The following is a 15,775-nucleotide window of genomic DNA, read 5'->3' as shown; positions in this document are numbered from 1 at the left end:
TTGTCCTTGACATTCACGAGCTCGTGCCGTAACTTGCGGGCGGGAACGTGGGAAACGTGCACGTCGTATGTGCGCAGGACACGTCCCAGTGCTTCAATTATGTCCGGTACATAAGGTATGGCGACACGTGCTTTGCAATGGCTGCCGACCGGTTCCGCTGACCGCACCGAGCGACGTTCAACGGAGTCCAAAGAATTCCTAGGGTAGCCGCAGTTCATCAACTCACGACGCATTTGTATCAAGTCCGAGGCACTATCTTCTGGTCTTGAGCAGATTTGTCGGGATCGTTGAATTAGCGAAGACGCAACTGCACGTTTGTGGCATGCCGGGTTAACAGAGTTAAAATGCAGGTATCTGCCCGTGTGGGTGGGCTTCCTGAAGACTTGAAACAAAAGGCGGCGGCCATCTCTCTCTACTGACACGTCCAAAAAAGGCAGACGGTTGGCAACCTCCTCCTCAACAATAAACGTAATGGCCTCAGCAATGCTGTTGATGTGCTCTGTGAAGGCGGTAAGTGCATCCTTTTTTATGATGCAAAAGCAATCATCAGTATATTGCAGGAAGATCTTAGGCCGAGATTGGAAAGACACCAGAGCTTGGTTTTCTATACCTTCCAAGGTCAGGTTTGCAGCCGTGACCGAAATGGCCGCGCCCATTGCTGTTCCATGAACGTGTTTGTAGAAGGTGCCTCGGAAGACGAAATACGTGTTTTCTAGGCAAAATTTCAAGAGCCTCAACAGGTACGGTGCCTCGAAAGGTGTTCTTTCGCCGAGCTTCTCGTCTGAGTTAAGGGCAGCGCCGCATACATCCACCGCTAGATCCACAGGGACGCTTGTGAACAGAGACTTGACGTCGAAGGACACCATTAAGCCAACGTCATCCACGGAAATGTCACGCACCTTCCCGATGAACTCGTACGAGTTCCGTATAAACGTGGATCCTTTCCCGACTAGCGGCGCGAAGACGCGGTGAAGGTAGCCCGAGAGCTCGTACAAGGGGGAACGGGTGAAGTCCACTATCGGTCGCATAGGGACGCCCTCCTCGTGGATCTTTGGCAAGCCATACAACGCAGGCGCGGACCCATTGTGGCAGAGGAGCCTGAAGTATAGTGACTTATGGTGAGGTGGTACGAAGTGGAACACGTCGACAAGTAGTTTCCGCAGCTCTCGTTCTAACTTAGATGTAGGGTCTTTCTTGAGAGCGACGTAAGTGTTCCTGTCCTGCAGAAGATCCAGCATATTTTTGTCGTAGTCTGTCCTGTTCAACATGACAGTGGCATTACCCTTTTTGATACAAATGCGTCGTGAGTTGATGAACTGCGGCTACCCTAGGAATTCTTTGGACTCTGTTGAACGTCGCTCGGTGCGGTCAGCGGAACCGGTCGGCAGTCATTGCAAAGCACGTGTCACCATACCTTATGTACCGGGCATAAGTGAAGCACTGGGACGTGTCCTGCGCACATACGAAGTGCACGTTTCCCACGTTCCCGCCTGCAAGTTACGGCACGAGCTCGTGAATGTCAAGGACAAACTAAAGAAAGAAAAATTTTCGAGTGTTGTGTACAGAATCCCCTGCGCCAAGTGCGACTATGTTTACATCAGCGAGAGCGGGAATTTTGAATGGCGTCTGAAAGAACACATGTCGGACGTGAAGAACAAGAAAGTCACTTCCAACGCACTTGCGGAGCACGCCGTATCGGCAGGTCATGATATCTGCTGGGAAATGGCTTCTATCATCGCCAAAGAAAAGAGCTGGCTTTCACGCCAGTATCTCGAGTTCTTGGTGATTCGGACCACGGGAAAAAATTTTAATCGTAACATCGGCAATCTCCCGCCAATCTATCCTGGGACGATTATTGAAGCCTATTTGAGCGTCGCGGTTCTACAATAAAAAATTAGTGAACAAGGCTTCCGTAGGGAAGCCGAAAGGTCTGTTTTGACAAAAACCTTTGGTCGGCGTCTGCCTTTTTTCTGTTGAAATGAGTTACTTACTACCCGACCAGAGGAGATTTCGTCAGACCTTAGATTTCATTCAGTTACGTCGGTCGTATGGCCAATCAGTTGTAACTCAAATCCGCCAGTACGTTTCCATGGTCGTCAGGTTATCTTCGTTCAAGGATCATTTGGCTTTCAGCCTCGCCTGCAAAGCAAAGAATTTGATTCCCAGATCGCTCCGCTTGCTGCGACCCGTCGACTCCGCATTTGGGCGCAGCATCGTAGCAAGAGCAGAACGGCGACTTCTACAAGCCAGAATTTTAGACTGCAAAGACAAAACCAGGTACCTTAAAAATCAACTCTTCTTTGCTCGTCGCAGCCTTGAGTACATATGCCCGAATGAGTTCGCGAGCATTCAACTGCATGCCAACTACAAAGCCAGCCTACAGTCCCGTCAACGAGAGGTGGCCCACAGAAACAAGCTCATCAGACTGATGCCTCGCCACAAGGAAGTCAACCCTGCCAATTTCCCTGGCGGCACCCGAAAACTGGGCGAGTTGGAATGTATTCATCTTTAAGCAGCGCGAAACACAGGACAAGAGGAAGAAACACGAGACCACACGAGCGCTATTCTAACAACCGAACTTTTATTTTCGAAGGCTTAGATATATAGGCACCAAAAGCAAGAACCAAAAAAAAAACACACAAAAACCAAGGACATACAATCGCGATAGTCCGTAAAACCGCACGTGCACGCAGCGGGAGGTTAATCGCTTCATTTTAACAAAGCACACCAGCAATCTTAACACATGACGTGCACCCAGCTATCACCCTGTCGCCACACATTCCCCGAGAGCGTGAACCTCTTTTTCCACAAGATTGAGAGAAGGTGAAGCGACACAAGTTTCAGACTCCTGCCTTATCAGAAATGCATCAACTAACTCCCTGCAGATCCGATCTGGGTGACTAAACAATATATTTGTCCTGCCCAAATGGGGGAAACAATCTTTGCATTTTCGGCAGTGCACAGCAAGGTTTGACGAAGCTGCTCATTTTACTGATCTTCGATGTTCAAGCAGCCGCTCGTTAATACAGCGGCCTGTCTGGCCGATTTACGTCTTGCCGCAGGGAAGCGGGATAGCATAAACCACTCCAGTGTCGCAGTTGACGAGCGGTTTTTTATGTGTAACTGTGCATCTGATCCCCCCCTCGGTCATCCCGGCCCTCGAGATTCTTTCTTACTGCACTGAGGACTCTGCTCAGTTTATTCTTAGCTGTGAAGACTACTTTAACCCCGTATCTTGCTCCTACCTTTTTCAACCGGCGTGACAATCCATGTAGATACGGAATCGTGACTATTCTTTTTAGCGCGTCGTCTTTTCCTTTTTCGAGACTATCGCCCCTAGTTAATATCCTTTCCGATATTTTAGCCGGAGCGACATCTGGAAAACCAGCGTCCCTAAGCTTCTGAACCTGGCCCTGAAAGGTAGTCTCAACCCTGTGTGAGCACGATTTACGCAATGACGCCTTGAGACACGAAGTGTCTATCCCCGCCTTGCCTAATTTTGAGTGCTCTGAATTGTAATTTAGAAGCGGCTTAGCTGTTCTAGGGTTATATTCCCAACACGTTCCTGTTTCATGGCTGATGACTTTTAAGTCAAGGAACTGAATAGAACCCGAGTCTGGTAATTCAAACGTGAAACCCAGAACCTGGCTCCTCTCTGAAAATCTTAATGAAATTAGTAACACTCCTGGGGGACCCATGGTTCAGAAACATTAAAAAATCATCTACATAGCGAAACACTTTTACAGCTAAGTCCTTAAGATCTTCTTCCAGTCTCATGTCCATCCTGCTAAGGAAAATGTCACTCAACACCGGGGCGACTCGAGACCCGATACACACACCAGAGCGTTGGATGAAAACTTTTTCACCCCATCCAACGAAGGTCGAACGTAAGTAAAAGGACAAAAGTTCAAGAAAGCTCTCCACGGAAGTGCCACAGTTAGCAATGAAGCCCGTTTCGTGTTTATCGTTGACAATGCAGCCCTTGACGTTCTTCAACAGCTGAGCGTGGGGTAGGGAGTAAAATAGATCCTCCACATCCATGCTAAAGGCATAATGTCTCTTGTCCTCCATCCGCGACAGGAAATCAGCTACCTCAGTAGACTTCTTCCCCATAAAAGGGTCGGGAAGCTTAAGGGAGCCTAAATGCCGCTGCAAATAGCCTGAAACAGCATGATGCCAAGTGTCACATTCCGATACTACTGCCCGAAAAGGGACATCGGGTTTGTGGATCTTGGCTGTAAAAAAAGGTCCAAAACCGTACCTTTTGTGTTGTTGACGGGGGCATATAGTCCATCCAGGCTCATTCCTTCTAACATACTCAAGGCTTGCTTCTTGACGGCCGCAGGCCTCAACCCCACTTGTATAAAATTCTTTTTCACAGCTTTCTCTGCCTTCTTTGCGAACACAACTTCTGGTGCGAGAACAAAGAATCCCTATTTGTCCGAAAGGAGAGGCCTCAAGCCTTCAGTTGCCAAGTAGTTGCCAAGCAGTTGACCCAACTGTCCTAATCTAAAAACGTTGGCGTTGATGATTCGCCTTGCTCGTACGAGGCGCCGACGCAGCACCAATGCACGCACCCTGTCGGTATCTCCTGCAGGACACTGCTCCTCTACTGGAACCTGCTCGTATCGCCAAAGGAAGCAAAGCTCGGGTAGTCACTTTGCGTGCCCCTTCGGACTTGTAAGGGACTATAAGCAGCCGCAGTATTGCTTCCTCACGTGAATGCTGCGGCAGTGGTGCGTCACTGTTGTGTGCCGCCCGTGGGAAGTTCGGCCTACGTACCCGTGTGCGCCCACTATTCGGAAAATGTGCCACGACAGACTCCAACCAGCGATTGTCTTTGTCCGAGCTACATTGCTTCACTGGTACGAGCTACATTTAAGCATCGGTCTGTTTTACAACACCTTCGAGAGCAGATTCACTATCATTGTGACTGAATCCCGCTTGAAAATGCGCCAGCAGCTGTGGTTCCCTCTTATTTTAAGGGGGGATGCGGGGCTCTAGCGTTAACTTTTCAACTACTGCATCACTTCCGATAAAATATTTTGAGGTCGTGTATCTTCTCATTAGACTATATTCAAAATATCAGCTTCCTAGCTCAAACAGAAAAAAAAAGTTATAGCTGTCATCTTGAGAAATCAGGTGTGTCAGCATAGGAAAACTTCAATTTCAAAAATAATTGAGATATACTAGTAGTTATTGATTAGATATCTTCTAGATGATTTATAGCGCATGATAAGGCTATTCGCATGTTTTTTGTACCATATTTGTAAAAAAACTCATCACTCTAAAAACAAAATTAAATTTTTTGGCTGCCATTATATGTCAGACATCTCAAAATATTTTGTGTTAAAAAATCTTTAGCGATTTAAAAAGTACCTTGTCTTATTCCTCAGAAAATTTCAGTCAAGAAATCACCTTGAAAGCAGCTTTTTGGAGATGCAGTTTGGAAATGATAGTTTTCCTAACGGTTTTGTTTTCTGAAAAGGAGTTCAAAGGTTTAAGAACATGCTATTTTATTTTGGGGCAAAAAAAGTTAAAGTGCCCTGCTCCATAGGTCGGGCCCTCCTCTTCAACACGACGCTGCTCTGTGGCAAATGCTTCAAGCCTTTTTTTCTTTTTAAGAGCGTTAGATCTTACTCATCACGTTTCAAGATTTCATGGGGTCTGCTACGATCCTGAGATCACAGCGCCTCTTTAATGGAAAAAAAAAAAACTTAAAGGGACCGACTACAGCATTGGCGAACTTTTGTCCTCTTGTTCGTCATGTTCGCAAACAGCTAGTTGCCCATGCGCGGTCCATAACAGATAAATTCACCTTGCGTTTCAAAACACTACACATCGGTCCAAAACGTTACATCTTCGACGAGACATCGCAAACAGTAAAAAAGTGCAGTAGCAATAATCTCGGCAGCAAATTTCTGCAAAGCGTTTGAAACATTCACCGCAACCCGCTTTTTCCTTGTCAGAGATCTTCTCGAATGTTCGCAGTTTATTTCAATGCGGGACATCGTTTCTAATCTCGTCTCATCATCTTCCAGTGACTTAGTAATCCTGACTGAAACTTACCGCAAAGATAGGAGGGGAGGAGGCGTGCTTATTGCAACCAGGCAAGAACTGTCATGCACGCCCATCAGACATCGAAACACTGTGGATCGTATTCCACTCTTCACTACAGTCAGTTGTCGTTGGCGTTTGCTATAAACCCCCTAATAAGAGTTAAAATTTTCCGCACAAATGTAATAAAGCATTAAATGAAACCAGAACTAAGCATCCTAACGCCGGCATTTTCGTCTTCGGTGACTTCAACTTCCCTAGCATTGATTGCCAGAACATAACCACTACAGGTAGCAATGAAGCTAATGATTTTCTTGATGTCTGCCTTGATTTCAATCTGGTACAAGTAATATCTGAGCTAACGCGTATAACAGAAGACAGCGCAAATACTCGTGATCTAATATTAACAGATCATCCAGAATGTGTTCATTTCGTCACGTATCATCTAGGTGTTAGCGATCACAAAATAATACATGCATGCTTCACCATTAAACCATTGCCCCGCGCAACCAATAGACAAACCACTCGATTATATGATCAGGGAAACTATGCTGCTATTAATAACGACTTCGCCCCTCCCTAGCCCTTGTTGAACCCAACTTTCATCAAAGAACGATTCATGAAAACTGGTTATTATTCAAAAGGGAAATTGAAGAATTGGTAGACAAATTTCTTCCAAAAGTAGTCATACGATGCCGCCCACGATACCCTTGGTTCTACGGTTGTCTAGAACGCCTGCAAAACAAAAAGAACGCCTCTTCCGCTCAGCGAAATTGAATCCCAGTGAGAATGCTTGGAATAGATACAATGTGGCAGAAAAAGCGTACCTAAAAGAAAACTCGTGAAACCAAGCTTGCTTTGCCGATTTGCCTTAACCCACAGCACACGCGTAACATTTCCATTGCCGATGCATCAGGTGAACCCATCTCAGATATAGACTGCGCCAATCTATTCAATGAGGCCTTTTCATCTGTGTTTACGAAAGAAACTAGCATGTCACTTCCTTCAGAACCGACATCTATTATGGAACCTATGCCTCCGCTTATATTCTCTCCAACAGGAATCTCACTATTAATAGAAAAAATGAAGCCGTCATCCTCTGCCGGCATCGACAACATCAAGACTAAAATACTAAAAAACACAAAAAGATACATGTGCGTCTTTCTTGCCTTTACTTACGAAGTCACTCCTCACTGGCCAACTGCCCAAGGATTGGAAAAATGGGAAGGTCGTTTCAGTCTACAAATCTGGTGACAAAAATTCGCCCTCAAATTACCGCCCCATTTCCCTAACCCCATTTCCCTGCAAAATTACGGAGCACGTCATCTATACCCATATTATGGCCTTCCTTGACTCTAACAACTTTTTTCTCCCGGCACAGCATGGATTTCGCAGGGGCTACTCCTGCGAGACCCAACTGGAAACTTTCTTACATGATCTGCACATAAACCTTGATTACAATCAACAGACCGGCATCATATTTTTAGATTTCGCTAAAGTCTTCGATAAGGTACCCCATAAACGCTTACTGAGAAAACTTTCCTGATTATGTTTGCACCCCTACATAATGGAATGTATTGAAGCCTTCCTATCTAATCGCTCCTAATTTGTTTCTGTTAACAATAAGAGCTCTAAATCTCTTCCGGTAACGTCAGGTGTTCCTCAGGAATCTGTACTCGGCCCGCTACTTTTCCTAATATACGTTAATGATTGCCATCACAAATTACCTCTAATATAGGCATGTTTGCTGACGACAGTGTAATTTATCGTGCAGTTACTAAACCCGTTAACCAAGCATCTCTTCAAAGTGATCTTAATGCTGTCCAGAACTGGTGCAGCCAATGCATGGCTAATGGAACTCAACCCTCATAAGTGCAAGCTTTTATCTGTCCACCGCCGTCGTAATCCTCTTATTCGTTCCTACGTAATCTCTGATGTGTCCATAGAACCAGTTCAGTCCCACAAGCATTTAGGCGTAACACTTTCTAGTGACCTTTCCTGGAGTTTGCATGTCACTAACACAATATCATCAGGATTCTTAAAACGTCTTCATCACGCTCCTCAACATGTAAAGTTAATAGCATATAAATCGTTCGTTAGACCAAAGTTGGAATTCGCATCACCAGTTTGGAATCACCATCAAGCTTATCTCATTATATCTCTTGAGTCTGTTCAAAATCGTGCGGCCAGGTTTATTCACGCATCCTATGCTTATGACATTAGCGTTTCCGCCTTGAAAACGACATCCGGTTTGCCGTTATCACTCCGTCGTCGCACTTCTATCTTATCTTTATTTCATGAAATCTTCAATAGCCCTATGCGCACCGCTCCTTATAATCTTCCTCCCCCAGCACGCGTATCACCCCGCACCAGTCATCGTTATCATGTGGCCCGTCCACTCTCGCGCACTGTCACCTTTACCAATTCCTTTTTTTCCCCGCACAGCTGCAGACTGGAACGGCCTTCCAGGCGACATTGCCACCATCACCTGTTCATCCAAGATAATTGAAAATGTAAAAAATTATATACAACTGTAAGAATGCATTTTTATTATTAGTTCCCACCTCTTATGTAAAACCCGGGGGTCATGGGGCCTTTAAAGGGACACTGAGGAGAAATTGAAGTTGGCTTGTATCGTTAGAATACCAGCTCCTGATCAAAAAAACGCCACTCTTACTGAAAACAATGCTCTTGTAAGGTAGAAAATAGCAAGAACCGAAATAATGGTATCGCTGCTACAGGCCAATCTCGCAAGTACAAGGTTGTTGACGTCATATGACAAGAGGCGCCACCTTAGAGGAATTTTCCTTACCTCACGCAGCCGTGAATCTCTAAGGCTCACAAAGGAAGGTTAAGTGGTTCAATATTGAAGTAAGTTTTGTTTTGAAACCGATAGTGCACTTTTATCACACAAGGAAGACAGACAAAAGACAACCTGAATGTGTGAAGTAAAGAAAACCGGTGCTTGGTGGCGCCACAAGTGGCCAGGAGAGAGTCGTTTTTTTTTCATAGCGCTTCGCGTCTATGAAGTTTGTGTTCCCCGTGGTTTTGCTTTTGACGCGCCTCGATTTGCAAGCGCCGAACAGCAGAGGAACTGCAAGTGCCACTTCAAGTCCCAGTTAACCTTTGATGGAGCCTGTTAAGGCTGGTCAGATGATCGCCACGGTCGATGAAAAACTATTTATTTATTTATTTATTTATTTCACATACTTTCAGGGCCCGAAGGCATACAGAAAGGAGTGGTACAACAAAACAAAAAAATGCAGTGCATAGTTATACAAAACAACCTATATGATGGCAGAAAACACAGTTTTCTTGACGTTCTCAACATCGGTAATGGCATCGATGGAGGGAGGAAGGTCGTTCCAGTCAACGCTGGTTTTAGGAATAAAAGAATCTTGATACAATTTTGTTCTCGAAAATGGAACACCGACTTTAAATATATGATCGGAACGGGATGAAATGTATGAAGGGCTCGAAAAAAGATGATCCTTTAACAGAGGGTTATGGTGATACAGTCTGTGGAAAAGACACAGTCGAAAACACTTTCGGCTCAAAGAAAGGTCTGGTAAGGCAAGTGTGTTTTTCATAGAAGTAATGCTGGCGTAACGGGAATAGTTAGATAAGATAAAACGCGCTGCACGATTTTGAATGGATTCTATTGTGTTTAAGAGTGTGATTATATTAGGATCCCAAACTGCAGATGCATATTCTAACTTTGGTCGTACTAATGTTTTATAAAGGGTTAGTTTTATCGGCAGAGGCGCGGTAGAGAAATTTCGGCGCAAGTATCCAAGAGTCCTGTTGGCGTTATTTGCGACATGTTCGACGTGTCTATGCCATGATAAGTTACGTGAGATATGAACGCCTAGGTATTTATAGGAGTTAACTGATTCAAGGGGAATGTCGTGAAGAACATAAGTACGCTTGTTATCAGTGATGTTAGTGCGACGTGACACATGCATCGTTTTACATTTATTAACGTTTAGTCGCATGCACGACTTATCACACCAGTTAGATACGCTTGTGAGATCATACTGAAAATAAATAGAATCAGTTTGGTTAGATATTTTGTGATAGATGACAAAGTCGTCTGCGAAAAGCCTGATAGAAGAATGAGAGATGCATTCAGGAATATCGTTAATGTAAATTAGGAAGAGAAGAGGTCCCAGTACCGACCCTTGTGGTACACCGGATGTCACAGAGGTGTGAGAGGAGGAACAGCAGTTAGTAGAGACATATTGAGTTCGATTCGATAAGAAGCTTTTAATCCAGTTCAGTACGTTAGGGTCAATGTTAAGCATGCTAAGCTTAAGAATTAGGAGATCGTGGGGAACAGTATCAAAAGCTTTCGCGAAGTCCAAAAACACACAGTCTACATCTATGTTCAAGTTAGTGTAAGCAAAAAGGTCATTAGTAAAACATACAAGCTGTGTTTCACATGAAAATGTCTTCCTGAAACCGTGTTGTTCTGCTGAAAAGAAGGAATTAGACTCAAGGAAATCAATCAGATGAGATTATATGATATGCTCCAAAATTTTACATGGTATACTTGTGAGTGATATAGGACGATAGTTATCGGGAGAGTGAGTGTTACCTGATTTTGGTACTGGAACAACCTTGCCAACCCTCCAATCGCCTGGAAGTACTGAGGAACAGAGTGACTGGGGAAAAAGCATTGAAAGCATAATAGAAGAGTAGGGTTCAGTGAGTTTTAGCATTTTAGAGCTGATTGCATCGTCACCGGGTGAAGAAGACATTTTCAAATTTCCAACCAACTTTTGCACGCCGAGCCAGTCAATACTGATAGGGTCCATTGGCAAATAAGATAAAGTAGTTACAGATGGTACAATATTAACACTTTTCTGGAAAACGGAAGCAAACGCATCATTTAAAACGGAACAACACTGGTTCGGAGGAATGGAAATATTGTCAGAACGGGTTAGTTGAATTACCTAATCTTCTTTGCCCCCAACAATATTCCAGAATTTACGCGGATTAGATTGCAGAAGTGATGGGAGGGTGTTGTCAAAAAAGTTCTGTTTTGTATCTTTAACAGCTATTAAATATTCGGTATGAATGCGATGATATGCTGTCCAGCGTTCAGGAAGGTTAGATGCTTTAGCGCGACGAAAAATACGCTTCTTTTTGTTGCATAAGCGGCGTAGGGTTTTGGTAAACCACGGAGAGGTAGTATTTGAGGCAATCCTAATTTTAGGTACGTATCTATCTATTAATTCTCTCAGTTTATTTTTGTACAATGACCAGTTTTCTTCAATAGTAAGTTCGGAAAAGTTTTGAGTGAAGTCGGCAAAGAATGATTCTAGTTCAGATGTGATGGACGTGGTATCAGCGGCATTGTAATCACATATGGTCTTAATTATTTTCTTAAGACGAACATTCTTCCTAATTGTGAAGTGAAGCAGTGAGGGGTCACTCAGTCCTTCCAGGTACGTTGGCGGAGGGACCAAATCTGGAGCTGTAGTAAAACAGAGGTCTAAAATATTAGACGATGTGCTGGTGGTACGTGTGGGTTTGTTAATTAGCTTGGTTACATTAAAATCGGCGCAGGTGTCTAAAAAATTAGTGCACTCGGAGGATGGCTGCTTAAGGGAGGGAATACAGTTTCGTCACATTATGTTTGGGAAGTTAAAATTACCCAGTAGGAATAAGTGTGATTTTGGGTGTCGAACAATTAATTTATTCAGGGCATCATGAAGGTCGACGCAAAAAGTAGTAGGTGAGGATGGGGATCTATAACAAGCGCAAAAGATAAGGTCACCCGTTGGAAAGCTAACATGGATGCAAGCGATTTCTAGTGGGGAATCAATAGAGATAGCAAAGGAATTGATAGCAGAGCTCACGGCAATCAGTACACCGCCTGATCGGAAATCGCGGTCGTATCTGTAAAACTTATGTTTTTTTCGCAGTCTAGTATTTCGCTGTTCTTTATTTTTGCTGAGAGCCAAGTTTCGGTGAGCACAACAATATCAGCCGAGCATGCACGATATGTGACGATAGTGATGTACGTTTGTTGATGACACTTCGGACATTAGTGAAAAGAAGCGATATGCAGTCTGTTTGCGTTTGATCATGAGATAGCTAAGCTGAGCTTGAATGTGTGGTGGGTGAACCTGGTGGTGTGATGTCTCTTTTTGGGGTAATTGCACTCCTGGCTGGTCCGATTTCGCCTACTTCGTCAGTAGCTGCACAATAAGCGTAGCATTTTTTACCTATGATCAATTTGTTGTGGCGTAAGGAATAGAATTGGCCGCTAGCCTTGCCGAAATCATTAAGGGCTTTCCGCGATTTACGGGTAGCTTTACAAAAATCTTCGCCGATAGAAACGCCTTCTTCTTTAAACTTTGATTTTTGTGAAAGTATATATTCTCGAGTTTTATAGGACGCAAACTTAGCAATAACAGGTCGTGTTTTGCCATTTCCAAAGCTGCCTAACCTATGAGCTCTGTGATGGCACGATGGTCGATGATGGCACGATGGCCGGTGATCGTACAAGGCAGTTCACAGTATAAAGAACACTTGTGTCTTCGTACGCTTTCCCGGCGAAACGTTCCCGGCAGTGCCAGTCAACATCGAACTACTTAACGAAAATCGTTTATTAAAGACAGGAGGCAAGATACAAGGCAGTTAAGAAAAAAATTGCTGATGGCCTAGCTCTGTTAGGCCATGATATGCGAAAGCGCGAAGACTTCTTCATCGGAAGTGTGCATTCACTAGATGCGCCTTTATTCACACAGTCAATGCTTGAGCCATCGTGGCGATGGCCAAGCATCGGTTGTTTTGTTCTGTGCATTGATGCTATCTTCTTCTGGGACAGTTTACAACGAACAATTAAGAAGGACATTGACATCACACCCTACAGTTTTCGTTTTTTGCCCGCGGAGAAAAAAAGTGCTGTACCATATGATCTATCTATGTTGCTGGGACTATTTATTCTCTGGAAGAGCCGCATGATGGACCGCCGCGCCGAGTCACCGTGGTCGTCGAAATCTTTGTTTCCTGAAAAATGCGTTTTGGATCGGGGAGTATATGCTGCCCTGCAAGAGCCGCCTAGCTGGCTCCTTTATCTGGATGCATGTGTGCACCTCCCCGCCTTTAGACGTTTTGGAAGGAGGGTTCATGTAGGGTTTAGGTGGCCTGGTGTTTTGTGGCTAAGCGTGCTTAGACTATTGGTTTATGCACTATTTCCATGCAATAAAGAAAAAGCTGTGCCGTCGTTCAACAGGATAGATAAGCGGGCGAGTTGGTGATACATAATGCAGCGTCTCCGCCTCAAACGCCAAAAGGCCCTGGTTCGAATCCGAGCCTCAACACACATTTTTTTTTTTTTATTCAGTGAGTGTGTGGGGGGTTTTAGTGGCTCCCATTGATGCCGCCACCGAATACGTTGGTTAGCGGTTAAGCGCAAGCTCTGTTAAGGCGCGTTTATACTCCGGCGTAACGCGCACGCGCGCGCTGCACGGCGACGCCACGTCGGCCACAGCGAGCCCCTCTATACTCCAACTGCGCTTGACCGCCGACGCGTTCGGCGGCTTCGGCGCACTCTGACCTCTCTGGCGGAGACTTGGAGCGCGTCTCTATTTCGCACCGAATGCGCCAGCCGCCGCCTGCCAGGCCGGTTCCGCTCCGCGGCGAGGCGCGCGTTGTGACCTCCTGTGCGTCCTCGGAGCACCGCCACGGCGAAATCGCTTTTCGCGGCCAGTAAAGCATTCGCTTTGAAAGAGATTTGGAACCTGCAGAGGCCGTGACTCCACTCCCCAAATCGTTTGTTTGCGGCTCCATTCAATATAGCTTCGACAGTTGGGTGGAGCTGTTCTCTTCGAGCTCTCGGCAAATTTAATCCATTCACAGTACACATCTGAAGGTATACATACAAGTGGGCGAGAGAACCTGATCCAGTGGACCCCGTACCTCCGGAAACGCGCGGAACCCGTTGAAGCGTCATGCATCGGTTTTACTTTCAAGCCGCCAACTTTAAACGCGAGCGCCCTTGAGCACCCATCCGTTTTTCGTGGCAAAAAAAAAATAACCTGGCCCTTGCAACCGTGAGAAATCTCCTCGACGCCGCCTGTTGCACCCTGGCACAGCGCCTTTCAAGGAATCACAATCCATTGGCCCCAGAGCCTCGGCCAGCCTCCGATGGGCGCGACGTGCCGACAGTGTCCTCGCCCCTCGCGACTCCCGGCACTGGGATTAAGACATGTAATTAGAAACGGCTGCTCACTGGGAAGGGGGAAACAACCAGCCGGCGCCTAACTTAACCATTACCCCCTGAACAGCTTTCAGGCCTGTGCCCAAAATTTTGACGTCACATCCGGCAGGCTGACACTTGCAGAATAGAAGCCAAGGTAGATACACCTCTCGACATCAGGTCCAAAATAAAAATTCCTCCCATACCGAAAAACATGCACCCTCAGTTCAACAAAGATAGACGAAAACATAGGGCCAAGGCTATGGCAAAAAAGTTCAGAGAGCTGCCTGCTGAGGAGGTAGCATATGTAGACGCTGCTGGGGGTCTGGAGGGGGCTGCGGTTTCGGCCGTTGTAGACGGTCAGGGAAAACCCCTGATTACAGCCTCAGTCAGAACCCAGAACACGGAAACTGCTGAAGAAGTGGCGGTGGCGCTCGCCCTGGCAGGATCTAATGCAGGGTACATTCTTTGCGACAGTAAATCCACTGTCAGAAATTTTAGTAAGGGCTTGGTCTCTTGGGAAGCCAAACGCATTCTGGAAAGCATGCCAAAACATAAGTCTGCTGCACTATTCTGGATACCAGCACATGAAGAAATAGCTGGTAACGAGGCCGCTCACCTGCTAGCCCGAGTAACCTACATCCGGGCAGCAGCGGAGCAACCGGTCTGCACAAATCTTAAGGATGCCCCAATCACGTACAAGGAAATTACGGATGGTTACAAATTAGCAAGAAGACTATACCCTCCTCCAGACGTATCCCTTACTCACAAAGAGGCGTACATCTGGAGGAGGATCCCAGCAGGGGTATACATATCGCCAGTCAAAATTGCTAAGAACCCAGGTGACGAAAAATGTATCGACTGTGGGGAAAGGGGTACACTAAACCACATTACTTGGGAATGTCTTAGCTCACCAGGGGCTAAGGAAGAAATAAATAGTTTTGAAGCCTGGGAGGCGCTGCTGCGGAGCGAGGACCCCAACGCGCAGCGCAAAACCACCCGCGTGGCGGCTGAGGCCGTGAAGCATCAGCTACACCGTCATCAGCCGACGGCCTCTTCTCCTAATCGGGCTTAGGCTTCGGCCGAGCCTGAGAGGGGGTAGGGAGACCACCATCTGCCGGAAATAAAGTTTTTCTGAACTGAACTGAACTGAACTGAGACTTGCCGAAGCCGCATCGCCAGAGACATGATTTTAGTCCCTGCTGTTCTTTCTTTCACGCTCCCTGCGCCGCGCGGGCCATTTGGTTGCAGCGGCGTGGTCGCGTTTGTAGCCTCTCGTCATTGTTTTGCGGAAATTTTGTTTCCGTGTGCGATGCGCAGTGGATACTAAAGTGCCGAACAAGTGTGTTGTGCCGGGGTGCACCGGCAATTACGATACGGGCAGGAAGATACACGTGTTTTCTTTCCCAAAAGATGACGACCCTTTCAAGAAGTGGTTACGCGCCATTCCTAGAAAGGACTTCGTGCCCACTTCGTACACTAAGGTAAGTAATGTTTATGGTACTG

The sequence above is a fragment of the Amblyomma americanum genome, chromosome 4 (assembly GCF_052857255.1).
Source record: "Amblyomma americanum isolate KBUSLIRL-KWMA chromosome 4, ASM5285725v1, whole genome shotgun sequence".
Taxonomy (NCBI): Eukaryota; Metazoa; Arthropoda; class Arachnida; order Ixodida; family Ixodidae; genus Amblyomma; species Amblyomma americanum.
The sequence above is the reverse complement of the archived record's forward strand: the minus strand, read 5'-3'. Positions refer to the sequence as shown.